Here is a 19,266-nt window from a genome sequence, read left to right as displayed (position 1 = left end):
AAATGGAGTCACTTTCTAAGGCCTTCTCTGTGTCTTTTACAGATCGAAATGAAAAAGCTTACAGCACCTGGGATTCCCAGGCGGTCTTCCATCCAAGTACTAACCAGGCCCTACTCTGCTTAGCTTCTGAGATCAGACGAGATCAGGCGGAGCCAGAGAGGTATGGCCGTAAGCAACTGTATGTCCTCTTCCTAATCTTTTAAAATGTGTCAAAGGTTTTGGAGTTTTGATAATGAAAAAGGAGTCACTTTCTAAGGCCTTCTCGATTTCTTCCAGAGAGAGAAATGAAAAAGCTTACGGCACCTGGGATTCCCAGGCGGTCTTCCATCCAAGTACTAACCAGGCCCTACTCTGCTTAGCTTCTGAGATCAGACGAGATCAGGCGGAGCCAGAGAGGTATGGCCGTAAGCAACTGTATGTCCTCTACCTAATCTTTTAAAATGTGTCAAAGGTTTTGTAGTTTTGACAATTAAATGGAGTCACTTTCTAAGGCCTTCTCTGTGTCTTTTACAGATCGAAATGAAAAAGCTTACAGCACCTGGGATTCCCAGGCGGTCTTCCATCCAAGTACTAACCAGGCCCTACTCTGCTTAGCTTCTGAGATCAGACGAGATCAGGCGAAGCCAGAGAGGTATGGCCGTAAGCAACTGTATGTCCTCTTCCTAATATTTTAAAATGTGTCAAAGGTTTTGGAGTTTAGATAATGAAAAAGGAGTCACTTTCTAATGCCTTCTCGATTTCTTCCAGAGAGAGAAATGAAAAAGCTTACAGCACCTGGGATTCCCAGGCGGTCTTCCATCCAAGTACTAACCAGGCCCTACTCTGCTTAGCTTCTGAGATCTGACGAGATCAGGCGGAGCCAGAGAGGTATGGCCGTAAGCAACTGTATGTCCTCTTCCTAATCTTTTAAAATGTGTCAAAGGTTTTGTAGTTTTGACAATGAAATGGAGTCACTTTCTAAGGCCTTCTCTGTGTCTTTTACAGATCGAAATGAAAAAGCTTACAGCACCTGGGATTCCCAGGCGGTCTTCCATCCAAGTACTAACCAGGCCCTACTCTGCTTAGCTTCTGAGATCAGACGAGATCAGGCGAAGCCAGAGAGGTATGGCCGTAAGCAACTGTATGTCCTCTTCCTAATCTTTTAAAATGTGTCAAAGGTTTTGTAGTTTTGACAAAGAAATGGAGTCACTTTCTAAGGCCTTCTCTGTGTCTTTTACAGATCGAAATGAAAAAGCTTACAGCACCTGGGATTCCCAGGCGGTCTTCCATCCAAGTACTAACCAGGCCCTACTCTGCTTAGCTTCTGAGATCTGACGAGATCAGGCGGAGCCAGAGAGGTATGGCCGTAAGCAACTGTATGTCCTCTTCCTAATCTTTTAAAATGTGTCAAAGGTTTTGTAGTTTTGACAAAGAAATGGAGTCACTTTCTAAGGCCTTCTCTTTGTCTTTTACAGATCGAAATGAAAAAGCTTACAGCACCTGGGATTCCCAGGCGGTCTTCCATCCAAGTACTAACCAGGCCCTACTCTGCTTAGCTTCTGAGATCAGACGAGATCAGGCAGAGCCAGAGAGGTATGGCCGTAAGCAACTGTATGTCCTCTTCCTAATCTTTTAAAATGTGTCTAAGGTTTTGGAGTTTTGATAATGAAAAAGGAGTCACTTTCTAATGCCTTCTCGATTTCTTCCAGAGAGAGAAATGAAAAAGCTTACAGCACCTGGGATTCCCAGGCGGTCTTCCATCCAAGTACTAACCAGGCCCTACTCTGCTTAGCTTCTGAGATCAGACGAGATCAGGCGGAGCCAGAGAGGTATGGCCGTAAGCAACCTTATGTCCTCTACCTAATCTTTTAAAATGTGTCAAAGGTTTTGGAGTTTTGACAATGAAATGGAGTCACTTTCTAAGTTCTTCTTTGTGTCTTTTACAGATCGAAATAAAAAAGCTTACAGCACCTGGGATTCCCAGGCGGTCTTCCATCCAAGTACTAACCAGGCCCTACTCTGCTTAGCTTCTGAGATCAGACGAGATCAGGCGAAGCCAGAGAGGTATGGCCGTAAGCAACTGTATGTCCTCTTCCTAATATTTTAAAATGTGTCAAAGGTTTTGGAGTTTAGATAATGAAAAAGGAGTCACTTTCTAATGCCTTCTCGATTTCTTCCAGAGAGAGAAATGAAAAAGCTTACGGCACCTGGGATTCCCAGGCGGTCTTCCATCCAAGTACTAACCAGGCCCTACTCTGCTTAGCTTCTGAGATCTGACGAGATCAGGCGGAGCCAGAGAGGTATGGCCGTAAGCAACTGTATGTCCTCTTCCTAATCTTTTAAAATGTGTCAAAGGTTTTGTAGTTTTGACAATGAAATGGAGTCACTTTCTAAGGCCTTCTCTATGTCTGTTACAGATCGAAATGAAAAAGCTTACGGCACCTGGGATTCCCAGGCGGTCTTCCATCCAAGTACTAACCAGGCCCTACTCTGCTTAGCTTCTGAGATCAGACGAGATCAGGCGGAGCCAGAGAGGTATGGCCGTAAGCAACCTTATGTCCTCTACCTAATCTTTTAAAATGTGTCAAAGGTTTTGGAGTTTTGACAATGAAATGGAGTCACTTTCTAAGTTCTTCTTTGTGTCTTTTACAGATCGAAATAAAAAAGCTTACAGCACCTGGGATTCCCAGGCGGTCTTCCATCCAAGTACTAACCAGGCCCTACTCTGCTTAGCTTCTGAGATCAGACGAGATCAGGCGAAGCCAGAGAGGTATGGCCGTAAGCAACTGTATGTCCTCTTCCTAATATTTTAAAATGTGTCAAAGGTTTTGGAGTTTAGATAATGAAAAAGGAGTCACTTTCTAATGCCTTCTCGATTTCTTCCAGAGAGAGAAATGAAAAAGCTTACGGCACCTGGGATTCCCAGGCGGTCTTCCATCCAAGTACTAACCAGGCCCTACTCTGCTTAGCTTCTGAGATCTGACGAGATCAGGCGGAGCCAGAGAGGTATGGCCGTAAGCAACTGTATGTCCTCTTCCTAATCTTTTAAAATGTGTCAAAGGTTTTGTAGTTTTGACAATGAAATGGAGTCACTTTCTAAGGCCTTCTCTGTGTCTGTTACAGATCGAAATGAAAAAGCTTACAGCACCTGGGATTCCCAGGCGGTCTTCCATCCAAGTACTAACCAGGCCCTACTCTGCTTAGCTTCTGAGATCAGACGAGATCAGGCGGAGCCAGAGAGGTATGGCCGTAAGCAACTGTATGTCCTCTACCTAATCTTTTAAAATGTGTCAAAGGTTTTGTAGTTTTGACAATGAAAAAGGAGTCACTTTCTAATGCCTTCTCGATTTCTTCCAGAGAGAGAAATGAAAAAGCTTACGGCACCTGGGATTCCCAGGCGGTCTTCCATCCAAGTACTAACCAGGCCCTACTCTGCTTAGCTTCTGAGATCAGACGAGATCAGGCGGAGCCAGAGAGGTATGGCCGTAAGCAACTGTATGTCCTCTTCCTAATCTTTTAAAATGTGTCAAAGGTTTTGTAGTTTTGACAATGAAATGGAGTCACTTTCTAAGGCCTTCTCTGTGTCTTTTACAGATCGAAATGAAAAAGCTTACAGCACCTGGGATTCCCAGGCGGTCTTCCATCCAAGTACTAACCAGGCCCTACTCTGCTTAGCTTCTGAGATCAGACGAGATCAGGCGGAGCCAGAGAGGTATGGCCGTAAGCAACTGTATGTCCTCTTCCTAATATTTTAAAATGTGTCAAAGGTTTTGGAGTTTAGATAATGAAAAAGGAGTCACTTTCTAATGCCTTCTCGATTTCTTCCAGAGAGAGAAATGAAAAAGCTCACAGCACCTGGGATTCCCAGGCGGTCTTCCATCCAAGTACTAACCAGGCCCTACTCTGCTTAGCTTCTGAGATCTGACGAGATCAGGCGGAGCCAGAGAGGTATGGCCGTAAGCAACTGTATGTCCTCTTCCTAATCTTTTAAAATGTGTCAAAGGTTTTGTAGTTTTGACAATGAAATGGAGTCACTTTCTAAGGCCTTCTCTGTGTCTTTTACAGATCGAAATGAAAAAGCTTACAGCACCTGGGATTCCCAGGCGGTCTTCCATCCAAGTACTAACCAGGCCCTACTCTGCTTAGCTTCTGAGATCTGACGAGATCAGGCGGAGCCAGAGAGGTATGGCCGTAAGCAACTGTATGTCCTCTTCCTAATCTTTTAAAATTTGTCAAATGTTTTGTAGTTTTGACAAAGAAATGGAGTCACTTTCTAAGGCCTTCTCTGTGTCTTTTACAGATCGAAATGAAAAAGCTTACAGCACCTGGGATTCCCAGGCGGTCTTCCATCCAAGTACTAACCAGGCCCTACTCTGCTTAGCTTCTGAGATCAGACGGAGCCAGAGAGGTATGGCTGTAAGCAACTGTATGTCCTCTTCCTAATCTTTTAAAATGTGTCAAAGGTTTTGGAGTTTTGATAATGAAAAAGGAGTCACTTTCTAATGCCTTCTCGATTTCTTCCAGAGAGAGAAATGAAAAAGCTTACGGCACCTGGGATTCCCAGGCGGTCTTCCATCCAAGTACTAACCAGGCCCTACTCTGCTTAGCTTCTGAGATCAGACGAGATCAGGCGGAGCCAGAGAGGTATGGCCGTAAGCAACTGTATGTCCTCTACCTAATCTTTTAAAATGTGTCAAAGGTTTTGTAGTTTTGACAATTAAATGGAGTCACTTTCTAAGGCCTTCTCTGTGTCTTTTACAGATCGAAATGAAAAAGCGTACAGCACCTGGGATTCCCAGGCGGTCTTCCATCCAAGTACTAACCAGGCCCTACTCTGCTTAGCTTCTGAGATCAGACGAGATCAGGCGGAGCCAGAGAGGTATGGCCGTAAGCAACTGTATGTCCTCTTCCTAATCTTTTAAAATGTGTCAAAGGTTTTGGAGTTTTGATAATGAAAAAGGAGTCACTTTCTAATGCCTTCTCGATTTCTTCCAGAGAGAGAAATGAAAAAGCTTACGGCACCTGGGATTCCCAGGCGGTCTTCCATCCAAGTACTAACCAGGCCCTACTCTGCTTAGCTTCTGAGATCAGACGAGATCAGGCGGAGCCAGAGAGGTATGGCCGTAAGAAACTGTATGTCCTCTTCCTAATATTTTAAAATGTGTCAAAGGTTTTGGAGTTTAGATAATGAAAAAGGAGTCACTTTCTAATGCCTTCTCGATTTCTTCCAGAGAGAGAAATGAAAAAGCTTACGGCACCTGGGATTCCCAGGCGGTCTTCCATCCAAGTACTAACCAGGCCCTACTCTGCTTAGCTTCTGAGATCTGACGAGATCAGGCGGAGCCAGAGAGGTATGGCCGTAAGCAACTGTATGTCCTCTTCCTAATCTTTTAAAATGTGTCAAAGGTTTTGTAGTTTTGACAATGAAATGGAGTCACTTTCTAAGGCCTTCTCTGTGTCTGTTACAGATCGAAATGAAAAAGCTTACGGCACCTGGGATTCCCAGGCGGTCTTCCATCCAAGTACTAACCAGGCCCTACTCTGCTTAGCTTCTGAGATCAGACGAGATCAGGCGGAGCCAGAGAGGTATGGCCGTAAGCAACCTTATGTCCTCTACCTAATCTTTTAAAATGTGTCAAAGGTTTTGGAGTTTTGACAATGAAATGGAGTCACTTTCTAAGTTCTTCTTTGTGTCTTTTACAGATCGAAATAAAAAAGCTTACAGCACCTGGGATTCCCAGGCGGTCTTCCATCCAAGTACTAACCAGGCCCTACTCTGCTTAGCTTCTGAGATCAGACGAGATCAGGCGAAGCCAGAGAGGTATGGCCGTAAGCAACTGTATGTCCTCTTCCTAATATTTTAAAATGTGTCAAAGGTTTTGGAGTTTAGATAATGAAAAAGGAGTCACTTTCTAATGCCTTCTCGATTTCTTCCAGAGAGAGAAATGAAAAAGCTTACGGCACCTGGGATTCCCAGGCGGTCTTCCATCCAAGTACTAACCAGGCCCTACTCTGCTTAGCTTCTGAGATCTGACGAGATCAGGCGGAGCCAGAGAGGTATGGCCGTAAGCAACTGTATGTCCTCTTCCTAATCTTTTAAAATGTGTCAAAGGTTTTGTAGTTTTGACAATGAAATGGAGTCACTTTCTAAGGCCTTCTCTGTGTCTGTTACAGATCGAAATGAAAAAGCTTACAGCACCTGGGATTCCCAGGCGGTCTTCCATCCAAGTACTAACCAGGCCCTACTCTGCTTAGCTTCTGAGATCAGACGAGATCAGGCGGAGCCAGAGAGGTATGGCCGTAAGCAACTGTATGTCCTCTACCTAATCTTTTAAAATGTGTCAAAGGTTTTGTAGTTTTGACAATGAAAAAGGAGTCACTTTCTAATGCCTTCTCGATTTCTTCCAGAGAGAGAAATGAAAAAGCTTACGGCACCTGGGATTCCCAGGCGGTCTTCCATCCAAGTACTAACCAGGCCCTACTCTGCTTAGCTTCTGAGATCAGACGAGATCAGGCGGAGCCAGAGAGGTATGGCCGTAAGCAACTGTATGTCCTCTTCCTAATCTTTTAAAATGTGTCAAAGGTTTTGTAGTTTTGACAATGAAATGGAGTCACTTTCTAAGGCCTTCTCTGTGTCTTTTACAGATCGAAATGAAAAAGCTTACAGCACCTGGGATTCCCAGGCGGTCTTCCATCCAAGTACTAACCAGGCCCTACTCTGCTTAGCTTCTGAGATCAGACGAGATCAGGCGGAGCCAGAGAGGTATGGCCGTAAGCAACTGTATGTCCTCTACCTAATCTTTTAAAATGTGTCAAAGGTTTTGTAGTTTTGACAATTAAATGGAGTCACTTTCTAAGGCCTTCTCTGTGTCTTTTACAGATCGAAATGAAAAAGCTTACAGCACCTGGGATTCCCAGGCGGTCTTCCATCCAAGTACTAACCAGGCCCTACTCTGCTTAGCTTCTGAGATCAGACGAGATCAGGCGAAGCCAGAGAGGTATGGCCGTAAGCAACTGTATGTCCTCTTCCTAATATTTTAAAATGTGTCAAAGGTTTTGGAGTTTAGATAATGAAAAAGGAGTCACTTTCTAATGCCTTCTCGATTTCTTCCAGAGAGAGAAATGAAAAAGCTCACAGCACCTGGGATTCCCAGGCGGTCTTCCATCCAAGTACTAACCAGGCCCTACTCTGCTTAGCTTCTGAGATCAGACGGAGCCAGAGAGGTATGGCTGTAAGCAACTGTATGTCCTCTTCCTAATCTTTTAAAATGTGTCAAAGGTTTTGGAGTTTTGATAATGAAAAAGGAGTCACTTTCTAATGCCTTCTCGATTTCTTCCAGAGAGAGAAATGAAAAAGCTTACGGCACCTGGGATTCCCAGGCGGTCTTCCATCCAAGTACTAACCAGGCCCTACTCTGCTTAGCTTCTGAGATCAGACGAGATCAGGCGGAGCCAGAGAGGTATGGCCGTAAGCAACTGTATGTCCTCTACCTAATCTTTTAAAATGTGTCAAAGGTTTTGTAGTTTTGACAATTAAATGGAGTCACTTTCTAAGGCCTTCTCTGTGTCTTTTACAGATCGAAATGAAAAAGCGTACAGCACCTGGGATTCCCAGGCGGTCTTCCATCCAAGTACTAACCAGGCCCTACTCTGCTTAGCTTCTGAGATCAGACGAGATCAGGCGGAGCCAGAGAGGTATGGCCGTAAGCAACTGTATGTCCTCTTCCTAATCTTTTAAAATGTGTCAAAGGTTTTGGAGTTTTGATAATGAAAAAGGAGTCACTTTCTAATGCCTTCTCGATTTCTTCCAGAGAGAGAAATGAAAAAGCTTACGGCACCTGGGATTCCCAGGCGGTCTTCCATCCAAGTACTAACCAGGCCCTACTCTGCTTAGCTTCTGAGATCAGACGAGATCAGGCGGAGCCAGAGAGGTATGGCCGTAAGAAACTGTATGTCCTCTTCCTAATCTTTTAAAATGTGTCAAAGGTTTTGTAGTTTTGACAATGAAATGGAGTCACTTTCTAAGGCCTTCTCTGTGTCTTTTACAGATCGAAATGAAAAAGCTTACAGCACCTGGGATTCCCAGGCGGTCTTCCATCCAAGTACTAACCAGGCCCTACTCTGCTTAGCTTCTGAGATCAGACGAGATCAGGCGGAGCCAGAGAGGTATGGCCGTAAGCAACTGTATGTCCTCTTCCTAATCTTTTAAAATGTGTCAAAGGTTTTGGAGTTTTGATAATGAAAAAGGAGTCACTTTCTAAGGCCTTCTCGATTTCTTCCAGAGAGAGAAATGAAAAAGCTTACGGCACCTGGGATTCCCAGGCGGTCTTCCATCCAAGTACTAACCAGGCCCTACTCTGCTTAGCTTCTGAGATCAGACGAGATCAGGCGGAGCCAGAGAGGTATGGCCGTAAGCAACTGTATGTCCTCTACCTAATCTTTTAAAATGTGTCAAAGGTTTTGTAGTTTTGACAATTAAATGGAGTCACTTTCTAAGGCCTTCTCTGTGTCTTTTACAGATCGAAATGAAAAAGCTTACAGCACCTGGGATTCCCAGGCGGTCTTCCATCCAAGTACTAACCAGGCCCTACTCTGCTTAGCTTCTGAGATCAGACGAGATCAGGCGAAGCCAGAGAGGTATGGCCGTAAGCAACTGTATGTCCTCTTCCTAATATTTTAAAATGTGTCAAAGGTTTTGGAGTTTAGATAATGAAAAAGGAGTCACTTTCTAATGCCTTCTCGATTTCTTCCAGAGAGAGAAATGAAAAAGCTTACAGCACCTGGGATTCCCAGGCGGTCTTCCATCCAAGTACTAACCAGGCCCTACTCTGCTTAGCTTCTGAGATCTGACGAGATCAGGCGGAGCCAGAGAGGTATGGCCGTAAGCAACTGTATGTCCTCTTCCTAATCTTTTAAAATGTGTCAAAGGTTTTGTAGTTTTGACAATGAAATGGAGTCACTTTCTAAGGCCTTCTCTGTGTCTTTTACAGATCGAAATGAAAAAGCTTACAGCACCTGGGATTCCCAGGCGGTCTTCCATCCAAGTACTAACCAGGCCCTACTCTGCTTAGCTTCTGAGATCTGACGAGATCAGGCGGAGCCAGAGAGGTATGGCCGTAAGCAACTGTATGTCCTCTTCCTAATCTTTTAAAATGTGTCAAAGGTTTTGTAGTTTTGACAAAGAAATGGAGTCACTTTCTAAGGCCTTCTCTGTGTCTTTTACAGATCGAAATGAAAAAGCTTACAGCACCTGGGATTCCCAGGCGGTCTTCCATCCAAGTACTAACCAGGCCCTACTCTGCTTAGCTTCTGAGATCTGACGAGATCAGGCGGAGCCAGAGAGGTATGGCCGTAAGCAACTGTATGTCCTCTTCCTAATCTTTTAAAATGTGTCAAAGGTTTTGTAGTTTTGACAAAGAAATGGAGTCACTTTCTAAGGCCTTCTCTTTGTCTTTTACAGATCGAAATGAAAAAGCTTACAGCACCTGGGATTCCCAGGCGGTCTTCCATCCAAGTACTAACCAGGCCCTACTCTGCTTAGCTTCTGAGATCAGACGAGATCAGGCAGAGCCAGAGAGGTATGGCCGTAAGCAACTGTATGTCCTCTTCCTAATCTTTTAAAATGTGTCTAAGGTTTTGGAGTTTTGATAATGAAAAAGGAGTCACTTTCTAATGCCTTCTCGATTTCTTCCAGAGAGAGAAATGAAAAAGCTTACAGCACCTGGGATTCCCAGGCGGTCTTCCATCCAAGTACTAACCAGGCCCTACTCTGCTTAGCTTCTGAGATCAGACGAGATCAGGCGGAGCCAGAGAGGTATGGCCGTAAGCCACCTTATGTCCTCTACCTAATCTTTTAAAATGTGTCAAAGGTTTTGGAGTTTTGACAATGAAATGGAGTCACTTTCTAAGTTCTTCTTTGTGTCTTTTACAGATCGAAATAAAAAAGCTTACAGCACCTGGGATTCCCAGGCGGTCTTCCATCCAAGTACTAACCAGGCCCTACTCTGCTTAGCTTCTGAGATCAGACGAGATCAGGCGAAGCCAGAGAGGTATGGCCGTAAGCAACTGTATGTCCTCTTCCTAATATTTTAAAATGTGTCAAAGGTTTTGGAGTTTAGATAATGAAAAAGGAGTCACTTTCTAATGCCTTCTCGATTTCTTCCAGAGAGAGAAATGAAAAAGCTTACGGCACCTGGGATTCCCAGGCGGTCTTCCATCCAAGTACTAACCAGGCCCTACTCTGCTTAGCTTCTGAGATCTGACGAGATCAGGCGGAGCCAGAGAGGTATGGCCGTAAGCAACTGTATGTCCTCTTCCTAATCTTTTAAAATGTGTCAAAGGTTTTGTAGTTTTGACAATGAAATGGAGTCACTTTCTAAGGCCTTCTCTGTGTCTGTTACAGATCGAAATGAAAAAGCTTACGGCACCTGGGATTCCCAGGCGGTCTTCCATCCAAGTACTAACCAGGCCCTACTCTGCTTAGCTTCTGAGATCAGACGAGATCAGGCGGAGCCAGAGAGGTATGGCCGTAAGCAACCTTATGTCCTCTACCTAATCTTTTAAAATGTGTCAAAGGTTTTGGAGTTTTGACAATGAAATGGAGTCACTTTCTAAGTTCTTCTTTGTGTCTTTTACAGATCGAAATAAAAAAGCTTACAGCACCTGGGATTCCCAGGCGGTCTTCCATCCAAGTACTAACCAGGCCCTACTCTGCTTAGCTTCTGAGATCAGACGAGATCAGGCGAAGCCAGAGAGGTATGGCCGTAAGCAACTGTATGTCCTCTTCCTAATATTTTAAAATGTGTCAAAGGTTTTGGAGTTTAGATAATGAAAAAGGAGTCACTTTCTAATGCCTTCTCGATTTCTTCCAGAGAGAGAAATGAAAAAGCTTACGGCACCTGGGATTCCCAGGCGGTCTTCCATCCAAGTACTAACCAGGCCCTACTCTGCTTAGCTTCTGAGATCAGACGAGATCAGGCGGAGCCAGAGAGGTATGGCCGTAAGCAACTGTATGTCCTCTTCCTAATCTTTTAAAATGTGTCAAAGGTTTTGTAGTTTTGACAATGAAATGGAGTCACTTTCTAAGGCCTTCTCTGTGTCTTTTACAGATCGAAATGAAAAAGCTTACAGCACCTGGGATTCCCAGGCGGTCTTCCATCCAAGTACTAACCAGGCCCTACTCTGCTTAGCTTCTGAGATCAGACGAGATCAGGCGGAGCCAGAGAGGTATGGCCGTAAGCAACTGTATGTCCTCTACCTAATCTTTTAAAATGTGTCAAAGGTTTTGTAGTTTTGACAATTAAATGGAGTCACTTTCTAAGGCCTTCTCTGTGTCTTTTACAGATCGAAATGAAAAAGCTTACAGCACCTGGGATTCCCAGGCGGTCTTCCATCCAAGTACTAACCAGGCCCTACTCTGCTTAGCTTCTGAGATCAGACGAGATCAGGCGAAGCCAGAGAGGTATGGCCGTAAGCAACTGTATGTCCTCTTCCTAATATTTTAAAATGTGTCAAAGGTTTTGGAGTTTAGATAATGAAAAAGGAGTCACTTTCTAATGCCTTCTCGATTTCTTCCAGAGAGAGAAATGAAAAAGCTCACAGCACCTGGGATTCCCAGGCGGTCTTCCATCCAAGTACTAACCAGGCCCTACTCTGCTTAGCTTCTGAGATCTGACGAGATCAGGCGGAGCCAGAGAGGTATGGCCGTAAGCAACTGTATGTCCTCTTCCTAATCTTTTAAAATGTGTCAAAGGTTTTGTAGTTTTGACAATGAAATGGAGTCACTTTCTAAGGCCTTCTCTGTGTCTTTTACAGATCGAAATGAAAAAGCTTACAGCACCTGGGATTCCCAGGCGGTCTTCCATCCAAGTACTAACCAGGCCCTACTCTGCTTAGCTTCTGAGATCTGACGAGATCAGGCGGAGCCAGAGAGGTATGGCCGTAAGCAACTGTATGTCCTCTTCCTAATCTTTTAAAATGTGTCAAATGTTTTGTAGTTTTGACAAAGAAATGGAGTCACTTTCTAAGGCCTTCTCTGTGTCTTTTACAGATCGAAATGAAAAAGCTTACAGCACCTGGGATTCCCAGGCGGTCTTCCATCCAAGTACTAACCAGGCCCTACTCTGCTTAGCTTCTGAGATCAGACGAGATCAGGCAGAGCCAGAGAGGTATGGCCGTAAGCAACTGTATGTCCTCTTCCTAATCTTTTAAAATGTGTCTAAGGTTTTGGAGTTTTGATAATGAAAAAGGAGTCACTTTCTAATGCCTTCTCGATTTCTTCCAGAGAGAGAAATGAAAAAGCTTACGGCACCTGGGATTCCCAGGCGGTCTTCCATCCAAGTACTAACCAGGCCCTACTCTGCTTAGCTTCTGAGATCAGACGAGATCAGGCGGAGCCAGAGAGGTATGGCCGTAAGCAACTGTATGTCCTCTACCTAATCTTTTAAAATGTGTCAAAGGTTTTGGAGTTTTGATAATGAAAAAGGAGTCACTTTCTAATGCCTTCTCGATTTCTTCCAGAGAGAGAAATGAAAAAGCTTACGGCACCTGGGATTCCCAGGCGGTCTTCCATCCAAGTACTAACCAGGCCCTACTCTGCTTAGCTTCTGAGATCTGACGAGATCAGGCGGAGCCAGAGAGGTATGGCCGTAAGCAACTGTATGTCCTCTTCCTAATCTTTTAAAATGTGTCTAAGGTTTTGGAGTTTTGATAATGAAAAAGGAGTCACTTTCTAATGCCTTCTCGATTTCTTCCAGAGAGAGAAATGAAAAAGCTTACGGCACCTGGGATTCCCAGGCGGTCTTCCATCCAAGTACTAACCAGGCCCTACTCTGCTTAGCTTCTGAGATCTGACGAGATCAGGCGGAGCCAGAGAGGTATGGCCGTAAGCAACTGTATGTCCTCTTCCTAATCTTTTAAAATGTGTCTAAGGTTTTGGAGTTTTGATAATGAAAAAGGAGTCACTTTCTAATGCCTTCTCGATTTCTTCCAGAGAGAGAAATGAAAAAGCTTACGGCACCTGGGATTCCCAGGCGGTCTTCCATCCAAGTACTAACCAGGCCCTACTCTGCTTAGCTTCTGAGATCAGACGAGATCAGGCGAAGCCAGAGAGGTATGGCCGTAAGCAACTGTATGTCCTCTTCCTAATATTTTAAAATGTGTCAAAGGTTTTGGAGTTTAGATAATGAAAAAGGAGTCACTTTCTAATGCCTTCTCGATTTCTTCCAGAGAGAGAAATGAAAAAGCTTACGGCACCTGGGATTCCCAGGCGGTCTTCCATCCAAGTACTAACCAGGCCCTACTCTGCTTAGCTTCTGAGATCAGACGAGATCAGGCGGAGCCAGAGAGGTATGGCCGTAAGCAACTGTATGTCCTCTTCCTAATCTTTTAAAATGTGTCAAAGGTTTTGTAGTTTTGACAATGAAATGGAGTCACTTTCTAAGGCCTTCTCTGTGTCTTTTACAGATCGAAATGAAAAAGCTTACAGCACCTGGGATTCCCAGGCGGTCTTCCATCCAAGTACTAACCAGGCCCTACTCTGCTTAGCTTCTGAGATCAGACGAGATCAGGCGGAGCCAGAGAGGTATGGCCGTAAGCAACTGTATGTCCTCTACCTAATCTTTTAAAATGTGTCAAAGGTTTTGTAGTTTTGACAATTAAATGGAGTCACTTTCTAAGGCCTTCTCTGTGTCTTTTACAGATCGAAATGAAAAAGCTTACAGCACCTGGGATTCCCAGGCGGTCTTCCATCCAAGTACTAACCAGGCCCTACTCTGCTTAGCTTCTGAGATCAGACGAGATCAGGCGAAGCCAGAGAGGTATGGCCGTAAGCAACTGTATGTCCTCTTCCTAATATTTTAAAATGTGTCAAAGGTTTTGGAGTTTAGATAATGAAAAAGGAGTCACTTTCTAATGCCTTCTCGATTTCTTCCAGAGAGAGAAATGAAAAAGCTCACAGCACCTGGGATTCCCAGGCGGTCTTCCATCCAAGTACTAACCAGGCCCTACTCTGCTTAGCTTCTGAGATCTGACGAGATCAGGCGGAGCCAGAGAGGTATGGCCGTAAGCAACTGTATGTCCTCTTCCTAATCTTTTAAAATGTGTCAAAGGTTTTGTAGTTTTGACAATGAAATGGAGTCACTTTCTAAGGCCTTCTCTGTGTCTTTTACAGATCGAAATGAAAAAGCTTACAGCACCTGGGATTCCCAGGCGGTCTTCCATCCAAGTACTAACCAGGCCCTACTCTGCTTAGCTTCTGAGATCTGACGAGATCAGGCGGAGCCAGAGAGGTATGGCCGTAAGCAACTGTATGTCCTCTTCCTAATCTTTTAAAATGTGTCAAATGTTTTGTAGTTTTGACAAAGAAATGGAGTCACTTTCTAAGGCCTTCTCTGTGTCTTTTACAGATCGAAATGAAAAAGCTTACAGCACCTGGGATTCCCAGGCGGTCTTCCATCCAAGTACTAACCAGGCCCTACTCTGCTTAGCTTCTGAGATCAGACGAGATCAGGCAGAGCCAGAGAGGTATGGCCGTAAGCAACTGTATGTCCTCTTCCTAATCTTTTAAAATGTGTCTAAGGTTTTGGAGTTTTGATAATGAAAAAGGAGTCACTTTCTAATGCCTTCTCGATTTCTTCCAGAGAGAGAAATGAAAAAGCTTACGGCACCTGGGATTCCCAGGCGGTCTTCCATCCAAGTACTAACCAGGCCCTACTCTGCTTAGCTTCTGAGATCAGACGAGATCAGGCGGAGCCAGAGAGGTATGGCCGTAAGCAACTGTATGTCCTCTACCTAATCTTTTAAAATGTGTCAAAGGTTTTGGAGTTTTGATAATGAAAAAGGAGTCACTTTCTAATGCCTTCTCGATTTCTTCCAGAGAGAGAAATGAAAAAGCTTACGGCACCTGGGATTCCCAGGCGGTCTTCCATCCAAGTACTAACCAGGCCCTACTCTGCTTAGCTTCTGAGATCTGACGAGATCAGGCGGAGCCAGAGAGGTATGGCCGTAAGCAACTGTATGTCCTCTTCCTAATCTTTTAAAATGTGTCTAAGGTTTTGGAGTTTTGATAATGAAAAAGGAGTCACTTTCTAATGCCTTCTCGATTTCTTCCAGAGAGAGAAATGAAAAAGCTTACGGCACCTGGGATTCCCAGGCGGTCTTCCATCCAAGTACTAACCAGGCCCTACTCTGCTTAGCTTCTGAGATCTGACGAGATCAGGCGGAGCCAGAGAGGTATGGCCGTAAGCAACTGTATGTCCTCTTCCTAATCTTTTAAAATGTGTCTAAGGTTTTGGAGTTTTGATAATGAAAAAGGAGTCACTTTCTAATGCCTTCTCGATTTCTTCCAGAGAGAGAAATGAAAAAGCTTACGGCACCTGGGATTCCCAGGCGGTCTTCCATCCAAGTACTAACCAGGCCCTACTCTGCTTAGCTTCTGAGATCAGACGAGATCAGGCGGAGCCAGAGAGGTATGGCCGTAAGCAACTGTATGTCCTCTTCCTAATATTTTAAAATGTGTCAAAGGTTTTGGAGTTTAGATAATGAAAAAGGAGTCACTTTCTAATGCCTTCTCGATTTCTTCCAGAGAGAGAAATGAAAAAGCTTACGGCACCTGGGATTCCGAGGCGGTCTTCCATCCAAGTACTAACCAGGCCCTACTCTGCTTAGCTTCTGAGATCTGACGAGATCAGGCGGAGCCAGAGAGGTATGGCCGTAAGCAACTGTATGTCCTCTTCCTAATCTTTTAAAATGTGTCAAAGGTTTTGTAGTTTTGACAATGAAATGGAGTCACTTTCTAAGGCCTTCTCTGTGTCTTTTACAGATCGAAATGAAAAAGCTTACAGCACCTGGGATTCCCAGGCGGTCTTCCATCCAAGTACTAACCAGGCCCTACTCTGCTTAGCTTCTGAGATCAGACGAGATCAGGCGGAGCCAGAGAGGTATGGCCGTAAGCAACTGTATGTCCTCTTCCTAATCTTTTAAAATGTGTCAAAGGTTTTGGAGTTTTGATAATGAAAAAGGAGTCACTTTCTAATGCCTTCTCGATTTCTTCCAGAGAGAGAAATGAAAAAGCTTACGGCACCTGGGATTCCCAGGCGGTCTTCCATCCAAGTACTAACCAGGCCCTACTCTGCTTAGCTTCTGAGATCAGACGAGATCAGGCGGAGCCAGAGAGGTATGGCCGTAAGCAACTGTATGTCCTCTTCCTAATCTTTTAAAATGTGTCAAAGGTTTTGTAGTTTTGACAATGAAATGGAGTCACTTTCTAAGGCCTTCTCTGTGTCTTTTACAGATCGAAATGAAAAAGCTTACAGCACCTGGGATTCCCAGGCGGTCTTCCATCCAAGTACTAACCAGGCCCTACTCTGCTTAGCTTCTGAGATCAGACGAGATCAGGCGGAGCCAGAGAGGTATGGCCGTAAGCAACTGTATGTCCTCTTCCTAATCTTTTAAAATGTGTCAAAGGTTTTGGAGTTTTGATAATGAAAAAGGAGTCACTTTCTAATGCCTTCTCGATTTCTTCCAGAGAGAGAAATGAAAAAGCTTACGGCACCTGGGATTCCCAGGCGGTCTTCCATCCAAGTACTAACCAGGCCCTACTCTGCTTAGCTTCTGAGATCTGACGAGATCAGGCGGAGCCAGAGAGGTATGGCCGTAAGCAACTGTATGTCCTCTTCCTAATCTTTTAAAATGTGTCAAAGGTTTTGTAGTTTTGACAATGAAATGGAGTCACTTTCTAAGGCCTTCTCTGTGTCTTTTACAGATCGAAATGAAAAAGCTTACAGCACCTGGGATTCCCAGGCGGTCTTCCATCCAAGTACTAACCAGGCCCTACTCTGCTTAGCTTCTGAGATCTGACGAGATCAGGCGGAGCCAGAGAGGTATGGCCGTAAGCAACTGTATGTCCTCTTCCTAATCTTTTAAAATGTGTTAAAGGTTTTGTAGTTTTGACAAAGAAATGGAGTCACTTTCTAAGGCCTTCTCTGTGTCTTTTACAGATCGAAATGAAAAAGCTTACAGCACCTGGGATTCCCAGGCGGTCTTCCATCCAAGTACTAACCAGGCCCTACTCTGCTTAGCTTCTGAGATCAGACGAGATCAGGCAGAGCCAGAGAGGTATGGCCGTAAGCAACTGTATGTCCTCTTCCTAATCTTTTAAAATGTGTCTAAGGTTTTGGAGTTTTGATAATGAAAAAGGAGTCACTTTCTAATGCCTTCTCGATTTCTTCCAGAGAGAGAAATGAAAAAGCTTACGGCACCTGGGATTCCCAGGCGGTCTTCCATCCAAGTACTAACCAGGCCCTACTCTGCTTAGCTTCTGAGATCAGACGAGATCAGGCGGAGCCAGAGAGGTATGGCCGTAAGCAACTGTATGTCCTCTACCTAATCTTTTAAAATGTGTCAAAGGTTTTGGAGTTTTGACAATGAAATGGAGTCACTTTCTAAGTTCTTCTTTGTGTCTTTTACAGATCGAAATAAAAAAGCTTACAGCACCTGGGATTCCCAGGCGGTCTTCCATCCAAGTACTAACCAGGCCCTACTCTGCTTAGCTTCTGAGATCAGACGAGATCAGGCGAAGCCAGAGAGGTATGGCCGTAAGCAACTGTATGTCCTCTTCCTAATATTTTAAAATGTGTCAAAGGTTTTGGAGTTTAGATAATGAAAAAGGAGTCACTTTCTAATGCCTTCTCGATTTCTTCCAGAGAGAGAAATGAAAAAGCTTACGGCACCTGGGATTCCCAGGCGGTCTTCCATCCAAGTACTAACCAGGCCCTACTCTGCTTAGCTTCTGAGATCTGACGAGATCAGGCGGAGCCAGAGAGGTATGGCCGTAAGCAACTGTATGTCCTCTTCCTAATCTTTTAAAATGTGTCAAAGGTTTTGTAGTTTTGACAATGAAATGGAGTCACTTTCTAAGGCCTTCTCTGTGTCTTTTACAGATCGAAATGAAAAAGCTTACAGCACCTGGGATTCCCAGGCGGTCTTCCATCCAAGTACTAACCAGGCCCTACTCTGCTTAGCTTCTGAGATCAGACGAGATCAGGCGGAGCCAGAGAGGTATGGCCGTAAGCAACTGTATGTCCTCTTCCTAATCTTTTAAAATGTGTCAAAGGTTTTGGAGTTTTGATAATGAAAAAGGAGTCACTTTCTAATGCCTTCTCGATTTCTTCCAGAGAGAGAAATGAAAAAGCTTACGGCACCTGGGATTCCCAGGCGGTCTTCCATCCAAGTACTAACCAGGCCCTACTCTGCTTAGCTTCTGAGATCAGACGAGATCAGGCGGAGCCAGAGAGGTATGGCCGTAAGCAACTGTATGTCCTCTTCCTAATCTTTTAAAATGTGTCAAAGGTTTTGTAGTTTTGACAATGAAATGGAGTCACTTTCTAAGGCCTTCTCTGTGTCTTTTACAGATCGAAATGAAAAAGCTTACAGCACCTGGGATTCCCAGGCGGTCTTCCATCCAAGTACTAACCAGGCCCTACTCTGCTTAGCTTCTGAGATCAGACGAGATCAGGCGGAGCCAGAGAGGTATGGCCGTAAGCAACTGTATGTCCTCTTCCTAATCTTTTAAAATGTGTCAAAGGTTTTGGAGTTTTGATAATGAAAAAGGAGTCACTTTCTAATGCCTTCTCGATTTCTTCCAGAGAGAGAAATGAAAAAGCTTACGGCACCTGGGATTCCCAGGCGGTCTTCCATCCAAGTACTAACCAGGCCCTACTCTGCTTAGCTTCTGAGATCTGACGAGATCAGGCGGAGCCAGAGAGGTATGGCCGTAAGCAACTGTATGTCCTCTTCCTAATCTTTTAAAATGTGTCAAAGGTTTTGTAGTTTTGACAATGAAATGGAGTCACTTTCTAAGGCCTTCTCTGTGTCTTTTACAGATCGAAATGAAAAAGCTTACAGCACCTGGGATTCCCAGGCTGTCTTCCATCCAAGTACTAACCAGGCCCTACTCTGCTTAGCTTCTGAGATCAGACGAGATCAGGCGGAGCCAGAGAGGTATGGCCGTAAGCAACTGTATGTCCTCTTCCTAATCTTTTAAAATGTGTCAAAGGTTTTGGAGTTTTGATAATGAAAAAGGAGTCACTTTCTAAGGCCTTCTCGATTTCTTCCAGAGAGAGAAATGAAAAAGCTTACGGCACCTGGGATTCCCAGGCGGTCTTCCATCCAAGTACTAACCAGGCCCTACTATGCTTAGCTTCTGAGATCAGACGAGATCAGGCGGAGCCAGAGAGGTATGGCCGTAAGCAACTGTATGTCCTCTACCTAATCTTTTAAAATGTGTCA

At 44.5% G+C, this 19,266-nt stretch overlaps 80 non-coding genes and 2 pseudogenes across 80 annotated transcripts; all 82 read right to left on the bottom strand.

Annotated features, from left to right (window-relative positions):
* Positions 1-55: 55 nt before the first annotated feature.
* On the bottom strand, positions 56-174 carry LOC144396371 (5S ribosomal RNA). The gene has a single exon (XR_013458517.1). It is a non-coding gene; the product is annotated as a 5S ribosomal RNA (ribosomal RNA).
* Positions 175-291: 117 nt separating this feature from the next.
* On the bottom strand, positions 292-410 carry LOC144401725 (5S ribosomal RNA). The gene has a single exon (XR_013463660.1). It is a non-coding gene; the product is annotated as a 5S ribosomal RNA (ribosomal RNA).
* A 116-nt stretch (positions 411-526) lies between these two features.
* Positions 527-645, bottom strand: LOC144392359 (5S ribosomal RNA). The gene has a single exon (XR_013455752.1). It is a non-coding gene; the product is annotated as a 5S ribosomal RNA (ribosomal RNA).
* A 117-nt stretch (positions 646-762) lies between these two features.
* LOC144389953 (5S ribosomal RNA) lies at positions 763-881 on the bottom strand. The gene has a single exon (XR_013454000.1). It is a non-coding gene; the product is annotated as a 5S ribosomal RNA (ribosomal RNA).
* A 116-nt stretch (positions 882-997) lies between these two features.
* Positions 998-1,116, bottom strand: LOC144392348 (5S ribosomal RNA). Its single transcript, XR_013455741.1, has one exon. It is a non-coding gene; the product is annotated as a 5S ribosomal RNA (ribosomal RNA).
* A 116-nt stretch (positions 1,117-1,232) lies between these two features.
* LOC144389952 (5S ribosomal RNA) lies at positions 1,233-1,351 on the bottom strand. Its single transcript, XR_013453999.1, has one exon. It is a non-coding gene; the product is annotated as a 5S ribosomal RNA (ribosomal RNA).
* A 116-nt stretch (positions 1,352-1,467) lies between these two features.
* On the bottom strand, positions 1,468-1,586 carry LOC144398004 (5S ribosomal RNA). The gene has a single exon (XR_013460151.1). It is a non-coding gene; the product is annotated as a 5S ribosomal RNA (ribosomal RNA).
* Positions 1,587-1,703: 117 nt separating this feature from the next.
* Positions 1,704-1,822, bottom strand: LOC144396370 (5S ribosomal RNA). The gene has a single exon (XR_013458516.1). It is a non-coding gene; the product is annotated as a 5S ribosomal RNA (ribosomal RNA).
* Positions 1,823-1,938: 116 nt separating this feature from the next.
* LOC144392338 (5S ribosomal RNA) lies at positions 1,939-2,057 on the bottom strand. The gene has a single exon (XR_013455730.1). It is a non-coding gene; the product is annotated as a 5S ribosomal RNA (ribosomal RNA).
* A 117-nt stretch (positions 2,058-2,174) lies between these two features.
* On the bottom strand, positions 2,175-2,293 carry LOC144397477 (5S ribosomal RNA). Its single transcript, XR_013459623.1, has one exon. It is a non-coding gene; the product is annotated as a 5S ribosomal RNA (ribosomal RNA).
* Positions 2,294-2,409: 116 nt separating this feature from the next.
* Positions 2,410-2,528, bottom strand: LOC144401723 (5S ribosomal RNA). Its single transcript, XR_013463658.1, has one exon. It is a non-coding gene; the product is annotated as a 5S ribosomal RNA (ribosomal RNA).
* Positions 2,529-2,644: 116 nt separating this feature from the next.
* On the bottom strand, positions 2,645-2,763 carry LOC144392327 (5S ribosomal RNA). Its single transcript, XR_013455719.1, has one exon. It is a non-coding gene; the product is annotated as a 5S ribosomal RNA (ribosomal RNA).
* A 117-nt stretch (positions 2,764-2,880) lies between these two features.
* On the bottom strand, positions 2,881-2,999 carry LOC144397466 (5S ribosomal RNA). Its single transcript, XR_013459612.1, has one exon. It is a non-coding gene; the product is annotated as a 5S ribosomal RNA (ribosomal RNA).
* A 116-nt stretch (positions 3,000-3,115) lies between these two features.
* On the bottom strand, positions 3,116-3,234 carry LOC144396369 (5S ribosomal RNA). Its single transcript, XR_013458515.1, has one exon. It is a non-coding gene; the product is annotated as a 5S ribosomal RNA (ribosomal RNA).
* Positions 3,235-3,351: 117 nt separating this feature from the next.
* Positions 3,352-3,470, bottom strand: LOC144401722 (5S ribosomal RNA). The gene has a single exon (XR_013463657.1). It is a non-coding gene; the product is annotated as a 5S ribosomal RNA (ribosomal RNA).
* A 116-nt stretch (positions 3,471-3,586) lies between these two features.
* LOC144396368 (5S ribosomal RNA) lies at positions 3,587-3,705 on the bottom strand. The gene has a single exon (XR_013458514.1). It is a non-coding gene; the product is annotated as a 5S ribosomal RNA (ribosomal RNA).
* A 117-nt stretch (positions 3,706-3,822) lies between these two features.
* Positions 3,823-3,941, bottom strand: LOC144397521 (5S ribosomal RNA). Its single transcript, XR_013459667.1, has one exon. It is a non-coding gene; the product is annotated as a 5S ribosomal RNA (ribosomal RNA).
* A 116-nt stretch (positions 3,942-4,057) lies between these two features.
* LOC144389951 (5S ribosomal RNA) lies at positions 4,058-4,176 on the bottom strand. The gene has a single exon (XR_013453996.1). It is a non-coding gene; the product is annotated as a 5S ribosomal RNA (ribosomal RNA).
* Positions 4,177-4,292: 116 nt separating this feature from the next.
* LOC144399897 (5S ribosomal RNA) lies at positions 4,293-4,401 on the bottom strand (annotated as a pseudogene).
* A 117-nt stretch (positions 4,402-4,518) lies between these two features.
* LOC144401721 (5S ribosomal RNA) lies at positions 4,519-4,637 on the bottom strand. The gene has a single exon (XR_013463656.1). It is a non-coding gene; the product is annotated as a 5S ribosomal RNA (ribosomal RNA).
* A 116-nt stretch (positions 4,638-4,753) lies between these two features.
* LOC144398604 (5S ribosomal RNA) lies at positions 4,754-4,872 on the bottom strand. The gene has a single exon (XR_013460751.1). It is a non-coding gene; the product is annotated as a 5S ribosomal RNA (ribosomal RNA).
* A 117-nt stretch (positions 4,873-4,989) lies between these two features.
* On the bottom strand, positions 4,990-5,108 carry LOC144397660 (5S ribosomal RNA). The gene has a single exon (XR_013459806.1). It is a non-coding gene; the product is annotated as a 5S ribosomal RNA (ribosomal RNA).
* Positions 5,109-5,225: 117 nt separating this feature from the next.
* On the bottom strand, positions 5,226-5,344 carry LOC144397455 (5S ribosomal RNA). The gene has a single exon (XR_013459601.1). It is a non-coding gene; the product is annotated as a 5S ribosomal RNA (ribosomal RNA).
* A 116-nt stretch (positions 5,345-5,460) lies between these two features.
* Positions 5,461-5,579, bottom strand: LOC144401720 (5S ribosomal RNA). The gene has a single exon (XR_013463655.1). It is a non-coding gene; the product is annotated as a 5S ribosomal RNA (ribosomal RNA).
* Positions 5,580-5,695: 116 nt separating this feature from the next.
* On the bottom strand, positions 5,696-5,814 carry LOC144392316 (5S ribosomal RNA). The gene has a single exon (XR_013455708.1). It is a non-coding gene; the product is annotated as a 5S ribosomal RNA (ribosomal RNA).
* Positions 5,815-5,931: 117 nt separating this feature from the next.
* Positions 5,932-6,050, bottom strand: LOC144397444 (5S ribosomal RNA). The gene has a single exon (XR_013459590.1). It is a non-coding gene; the product is annotated as a 5S ribosomal RNA (ribosomal RNA).
* Positions 6,051-6,166: 116 nt separating this feature from the next.
* LOC144396367 (5S ribosomal RNA) lies at positions 6,167-6,285 on the bottom strand. The gene has a single exon (XR_013458513.1). It is a non-coding gene; the product is annotated as a 5S ribosomal RNA (ribosomal RNA).
* Positions 6,286-6,402: 117 nt separating this feature from the next.
* Positions 6,403-6,521, bottom strand: LOC144401719 (5S ribosomal RNA). The gene has a single exon (XR_013463654.1). It is a non-coding gene; the product is annotated as a 5S ribosomal RNA (ribosomal RNA).
* Positions 6,522-6,637: 116 nt separating this feature from the next.
* Positions 6,638-6,756, bottom strand: LOC144396366 (5S ribosomal RNA). The gene has a single exon (XR_013458512.1). It is a non-coding gene; the product is annotated as a 5S ribosomal RNA (ribosomal RNA).
* A 116-nt stretch (positions 6,757-6,872) lies between these two features.
* LOC144392305 (5S ribosomal RNA) lies at positions 6,873-6,991 on the bottom strand. The gene has a single exon (XR_013455697.1). It is a non-coding gene; the product is annotated as a 5S ribosomal RNA (ribosomal RNA).
* A 117-nt stretch (positions 6,992-7,108) lies between these two features.
* On the bottom strand, positions 7,109-7,217 carry LOC144399983 (5S ribosomal RNA; annotated as a pseudogene).
* A 117-nt stretch (positions 7,218-7,334) lies between these two features.
* LOC144401718 (5S ribosomal RNA) lies at positions 7,335-7,453 on the bottom strand. Its single transcript, XR_013463653.1, has one exon. It is a non-coding gene; the product is annotated as a 5S ribosomal RNA (ribosomal RNA).
* A 116-nt stretch (positions 7,454-7,569) lies between these two features.
* On the bottom strand, positions 7,570-7,688 carry LOC144398603 (5S ribosomal RNA). The gene has a single exon (XR_013460750.1). It is a non-coding gene; the product is annotated as a 5S ribosomal RNA (ribosomal RNA).
* Positions 7,689-7,805: 117 nt separating this feature from the next.
* Positions 7,806-7,924, bottom strand: LOC144397659 (5S ribosomal RNA). The gene has a single exon (XR_013459805.1). It is a non-coding gene; the product is annotated as a 5S ribosomal RNA (ribosomal RNA).
* Positions 7,925-8,040: 116 nt separating this feature from the next.
* LOC144396365 (5S ribosomal RNA) lies at positions 8,041-8,159 on the bottom strand. Its single transcript, XR_013458511.1, has one exon. It is a non-coding gene; the product is annotated as a 5S ribosomal RNA (ribosomal RNA).
* A 117-nt stretch (positions 8,160-8,276) lies between these two features.
* LOC144401717 (5S ribosomal RNA) lies at positions 8,277-8,395 on the bottom strand. The gene has a single exon (XR_013463652.1). It is a non-coding gene; the product is annotated as a 5S ribosomal RNA (ribosomal RNA).
* A 116-nt stretch (positions 8,396-8,511) lies between these two features.
* On the bottom strand, positions 8,512-8,630 carry LOC144392294 (5S ribosomal RNA). Its single transcript, XR_013455686.1, has one exon. It is a non-coding gene; the product is annotated as a 5S ribosomal RNA (ribosomal RNA).
* Positions 8,631-8,747: 117 nt separating this feature from the next.
* Positions 8,748-8,866, bottom strand: LOC144389948 (5S ribosomal RNA). Its single transcript, XR_013453992.1, has one exon. It is a non-coding gene; the product is annotated as a 5S ribosomal RNA (ribosomal RNA).
* A 116-nt stretch (positions 8,867-8,982) lies between these two features.
* On the bottom strand, positions 8,983-9,101 carry LOC144389947 (5S ribosomal RNA). Its single transcript, XR_013453990.1, has one exon. It is a non-coding gene; the product is annotated as a 5S ribosomal RNA (ribosomal RNA).
* A 116-nt stretch (positions 9,102-9,217) lies between these two features.
* Positions 9,218-9,336, bottom strand: LOC144389946 (5S ribosomal RNA). Its single transcript, XR_013453989.1, has one exon. It is a non-coding gene; the product is annotated as a 5S ribosomal RNA (ribosomal RNA).
* A 116-nt stretch (positions 9,337-9,452) lies between these two features.
* Positions 9,453-9,571, bottom strand: LOC144398003 (5S ribosomal RNA). Its single transcript, XR_013460150.1, has one exon. It is a non-coding gene; the product is annotated as a 5S ribosomal RNA (ribosomal RNA).
* A 117-nt stretch (positions 9,572-9,688) lies between these two features.
* On the bottom strand, positions 9,689-9,807 carry LOC144396363 (5S ribosomal RNA). Its single transcript, XR_013458509.1, has one exon. It is a non-coding gene; the product is annotated as a 5S ribosomal RNA (ribosomal RNA).
* A 116-nt stretch (positions 9,808-9,923) lies between these two features.
* Positions 9,924-10,042, bottom strand: LOC144392272 (5S ribosomal RNA). The gene has a single exon (XR_013455664.1). It is a non-coding gene; the product is annotated as a 5S ribosomal RNA (ribosomal RNA).
* A 117-nt stretch (positions 10,043-10,159) lies between these two features.
* Positions 10,160-10,278, bottom strand: LOC144397433 (5S ribosomal RNA). The gene has a single exon (XR_013459579.1). It is a non-coding gene; the product is annotated as a 5S ribosomal RNA (ribosomal RNA).
* Positions 10,279-10,394: 116 nt separating this feature from the next.
* Positions 10,395-10,513, bottom strand: LOC144401716 (5S ribosomal RNA). The gene has a single exon (XR_013463651.1). It is a non-coding gene; the product is annotated as a 5S ribosomal RNA (ribosomal RNA).
* Positions 10,514-10,629: 116 nt separating this feature from the next.
* LOC144392261 (5S ribosomal RNA) lies at positions 10,630-10,748 on the bottom strand. The gene has a single exon (XR_013455653.1). It is a non-coding gene; the product is annotated as a 5S ribosomal RNA (ribosomal RNA).
* Positions 10,749-10,865: 117 nt separating this feature from the next.
* Positions 10,866-10,984, bottom strand: LOC144401715 (5S ribosomal RNA). The gene has a single exon (XR_013463650.1). It is a non-coding gene; the product is annotated as a 5S ribosomal RNA (ribosomal RNA).
* A 116-nt stretch (positions 10,985-11,100) lies between these two features.
* LOC144396362 (5S ribosomal RNA) lies at positions 11,101-11,219 on the bottom strand. The gene has a single exon (XR_013458508.1). It is a non-coding gene; the product is annotated as a 5S ribosomal RNA (ribosomal RNA).
* A 116-nt stretch (positions 11,220-11,335) lies between these two features.
* On the bottom strand, positions 11,336-11,454 carry LOC144392250 (5S ribosomal RNA). Its single transcript, XR_013455642.1, has one exon. It is a non-coding gene; the product is annotated as a 5S ribosomal RNA (ribosomal RNA).
* Positions 11,455-11,571: 117 nt separating this feature from the next.
* On the bottom strand, positions 11,572-11,690 carry LOC144397520 (5S ribosomal RNA). Its single transcript, XR_013459666.1, has one exon. It is a non-coding gene; the product is annotated as a 5S ribosomal RNA (ribosomal RNA).
* Positions 11,691-11,806: 116 nt separating this feature from the next.
* On the bottom strand, positions 11,807-11,925 carry LOC144389945 (5S ribosomal RNA). The gene has a single exon (XR_013453988.1). It is a non-coding gene; the product is annotated as a 5S ribosomal RNA (ribosomal RNA).
* Positions 11,926-12,041: 116 nt separating this feature from the next.
* Positions 12,042-12,160, bottom strand: LOC144398002 (5S ribosomal RNA). Its single transcript, XR_013460149.1, has one exon. It is a non-coding gene; the product is annotated as a 5S ribosomal RNA (ribosomal RNA).
* Positions 12,161-12,277: 117 nt separating this feature from the next.
* LOC144401714 (5S ribosomal RNA) lies at positions 12,278-12,396 on the bottom strand. The gene has a single exon (XR_013463649.1). It is a non-coding gene; the product is annotated as a 5S ribosomal RNA (ribosomal RNA).
* Positions 12,397-12,513: 117 nt separating this feature from the next.
* Positions 12,514-12,632, bottom strand: LOC144397422 (5S ribosomal RNA). Its single transcript, XR_013459568.1, has one exon. It is a non-coding gene; the product is annotated as a 5S ribosomal RNA (ribosomal RNA).
* Positions 12,633-12,749: 117 nt separating this feature from the next.
* LOC144397411 (5S ribosomal RNA) lies at positions 12,750-12,868 on the bottom strand. The gene has a single exon (XR_013459557.1). It is a non-coding gene; the product is annotated as a 5S ribosomal RNA (ribosomal RNA).
* A 117-nt stretch (positions 12,869-12,985) lies between these two features.
* Positions 12,986-13,104, bottom strand: LOC144400883 (5S ribosomal RNA). The gene has a single exon (XR_013462818.1). It is a non-coding gene; the product is annotated as a 5S ribosomal RNA (ribosomal RNA).
* Positions 13,105-13,221: 117 nt separating this feature from the next.
* LOC144401712 (5S ribosomal RNA) lies at positions 13,222-13,340 on the bottom strand. The gene has a single exon (XR_013463647.1). It is a non-coding gene; the product is annotated as a 5S ribosomal RNA (ribosomal RNA).
* Positions 13,341-13,456: 116 nt separating this feature from the next.
* LOC144396361 (5S ribosomal RNA) lies at positions 13,457-13,575 on the bottom strand. Its single transcript, XR_013458507.1, has one exon. It is a non-coding gene; the product is annotated as a 5S ribosomal RNA (ribosomal RNA).
* A 116-nt stretch (positions 13,576-13,691) lies between these two features.
* Positions 13,692-13,810, bottom strand: LOC144392239 (5S ribosomal RNA). The gene has a single exon (XR_013455631.1). It is a non-coding gene; the product is annotated as a 5S ribosomal RNA (ribosomal RNA).
* Positions 13,811-13,927: 117 nt separating this feature from the next.
* LOC144397519 (5S ribosomal RNA) lies at positions 13,928-14,046 on the bottom strand. The gene has a single exon (XR_013459665.1). It is a non-coding gene; the product is annotated as a 5S ribosomal RNA (ribosomal RNA).
* A 116-nt stretch (positions 14,047-14,162) lies between these two features.
* LOC144389943 (5S ribosomal RNA) lies at positions 14,163-14,281 on the bottom strand. The gene has a single exon (XR_013453986.1). It is a non-coding gene; the product is annotated as a 5S ribosomal RNA (ribosomal RNA).
* A 116-nt stretch (positions 14,282-14,397) lies between these two features.
* On the bottom strand, positions 14,398-14,516 carry LOC144398000 (5S ribosomal RNA). Its single transcript, XR_013460147.1, has one exon. It is a non-coding gene; the product is annotated as a 5S ribosomal RNA (ribosomal RNA).
* A 117-nt stretch (positions 14,517-14,633) lies between these two features.
* Positions 14,634-14,752, bottom strand: LOC144401711 (5S ribosomal RNA). The gene has a single exon (XR_013463646.1). It is a non-coding gene; the product is annotated as a 5S ribosomal RNA (ribosomal RNA).
* Positions 14,753-14,869: 117 nt separating this feature from the next.
* Positions 14,870-14,988, bottom strand: LOC144397400 (5S ribosomal RNA). Its single transcript, XR_013459546.1, has one exon. It is a non-coding gene; the product is annotated as a 5S ribosomal RNA (ribosomal RNA).
* A 117-nt stretch (positions 14,989-15,105) lies between these two features.
* LOC144397389 (5S ribosomal RNA) lies at positions 15,106-15,224 on the bottom strand. The gene has a single exon (XR_013459535.1). It is a non-coding gene; the product is annotated as a 5S ribosomal RNA (ribosomal RNA).
* A 117-nt stretch (positions 15,225-15,341) lies between these two features.
* LOC144401710 (5S ribosomal RNA) lies at positions 15,342-15,460 on the bottom strand. The gene has a single exon (XR_013463645.1). It is a non-coding gene; the product is annotated as a 5S ribosomal RNA (ribosomal RNA).
* A 117-nt stretch (positions 15,461-15,577) lies between these two features.
* Positions 15,578-15,696, bottom strand: LOC144398149 (5S ribosomal RNA). The gene has a single exon (XR_013460296.1). It is a non-coding gene; the product is annotated as a 5S ribosomal RNA (ribosomal RNA).
* A 116-nt stretch (positions 15,697-15,812) lies between these two features.
* On the bottom strand, positions 15,813-15,931 carry LOC144396360 (5S ribosomal RNA). Its single transcript, XR_013458506.1, has one exon. It is a non-coding gene; the product is annotated as a 5S ribosomal RNA (ribosomal RNA).
* A 117-nt stretch (positions 15,932-16,048) lies between these two features.
* On the bottom strand, positions 16,049-16,167 carry LOC144401709 (5S ribosomal RNA). Its single transcript, XR_013463644.1, has one exon. It is a non-coding gene; the product is annotated as a 5S ribosomal RNA (ribosomal RNA).
* A 116-nt stretch (positions 16,168-16,283) lies between these two features.
* LOC144396359 (5S ribosomal RNA) lies at positions 16,284-16,402 on the bottom strand. Its single transcript, XR_013458505.1, has one exon. It is a non-coding gene; the product is annotated as a 5S ribosomal RNA (ribosomal RNA).
* A 117-nt stretch (positions 16,403-16,519) lies between these two features.
* Positions 16,520-16,638, bottom strand: LOC144397377 (5S ribosomal RNA). Its single transcript, XR_013459523.1, has one exon. It is a non-coding gene; the product is annotated as a 5S ribosomal RNA (ribosomal RNA).
* A 116-nt stretch (positions 16,639-16,754) lies between these two features.
* Positions 16,755-16,873, bottom strand: LOC144389942 (5S ribosomal RNA). The gene has a single exon (XR_013453985.1). It is a non-coding gene; the product is annotated as a 5S ribosomal RNA (ribosomal RNA).
* Positions 16,874-16,989: 116 nt separating this feature from the next.
* Positions 16,990-17,108, bottom strand: LOC144397999 (5S ribosomal RNA). Its single transcript, XR_013460146.1, has one exon. It is a non-coding gene; the product is annotated as a 5S ribosomal RNA (ribosomal RNA).
* A 117-nt stretch (positions 17,109-17,225) lies between these two features.
* LOC144401708 (5S ribosomal RNA) lies at positions 17,226-17,344 on the bottom strand. Its single transcript, XR_013463643.1, has one exon. It is a non-coding gene; the product is annotated as a 5S ribosomal RNA (ribosomal RNA).
* Positions 17,345-17,460: 116 nt separating this feature from the next.
* LOC144392228 (5S ribosomal RNA) lies at positions 17,461-17,579 on the bottom strand. The gene has a single exon (XR_013455620.1). It is a non-coding gene; the product is annotated as a 5S ribosomal RNA (ribosomal RNA).
* Positions 17,580-17,696: 117 nt separating this feature from the next.
* Positions 17,697-17,815, bottom strand: LOC144397366 (5S ribosomal RNA). The gene has a single exon (XR_013459512.1). It is a non-coding gene; the product is annotated as a 5S ribosomal RNA (ribosomal RNA).
* Positions 17,816-17,931: 116 nt separating this feature from the next.
* On the bottom strand, positions 17,932-18,050 carry LOC144396358 (5S ribosomal RNA). Its single transcript, XR_013458504.1, has one exon. It is a non-coding gene; the product is annotated as a 5S ribosomal RNA (ribosomal RNA).
* A 117-nt stretch (positions 18,051-18,167) lies between these two features.
* LOC144401707 (5S ribosomal RNA) lies at positions 18,168-18,286 on the bottom strand. Its single transcript, XR_013463642.1, has one exon. It is a non-coding gene; the product is annotated as a 5S ribosomal RNA (ribosomal RNA).
* Positions 18,287-18,402: 116 nt separating this feature from the next.
* Positions 18,403-18,521, bottom strand: LOC144396357 (5S ribosomal RNA). Its single transcript, XR_013458503.1, has one exon. It is a non-coding gene; the product is annotated as a 5S ribosomal RNA (ribosomal RNA).
* Positions 18,522-18,638: 117 nt separating this feature from the next.
* On the bottom strand, positions 18,639-18,757 carry LOC144397355 (5S ribosomal RNA). The gene has a single exon (XR_013459501.1). It is a non-coding gene; the product is annotated as a 5S ribosomal RNA (ribosomal RNA).
* A 116-nt stretch (positions 18,758-18,873) lies between these two features.
* Positions 18,874-18,992, bottom strand: LOC144399485 (5S ribosomal RNA). The gene has a single exon (XR_013461631.1). It is a non-coding gene; the product is annotated as a 5S ribosomal RNA (ribosomal RNA).
* A 117-nt stretch (positions 18,993-19,109) lies between these two features.
* Positions 19,110-19,228, bottom strand: LOC144398448 (5S ribosomal RNA). Its single transcript, XR_013460595.1, has one exon. It is a non-coding gene; the product is annotated as a 5S ribosomal RNA (ribosomal RNA).
* Positions 19,229-19,266: the final 38 nt, after the last annotated feature.

This window comes from Gasterosteus aculeatus, chromosome 2 (assembly GCF_964276395.1).
Source record: "Gasterosteus aculeatus chromosome 2, fGasAcu3.hap1.1, whole genome shotgun sequence".
NCBI classification, from domain to species: Eukaryota; Metazoa; Chordata; class Actinopteri; order Perciformes; family Gasterosteidae; genus Gasterosteus; species Gasterosteus aculeatus.
Note: the sequence above shows the minus strand (reverse complement) of the source record. Positions and strands in the feature narration are given on the sequence as shown.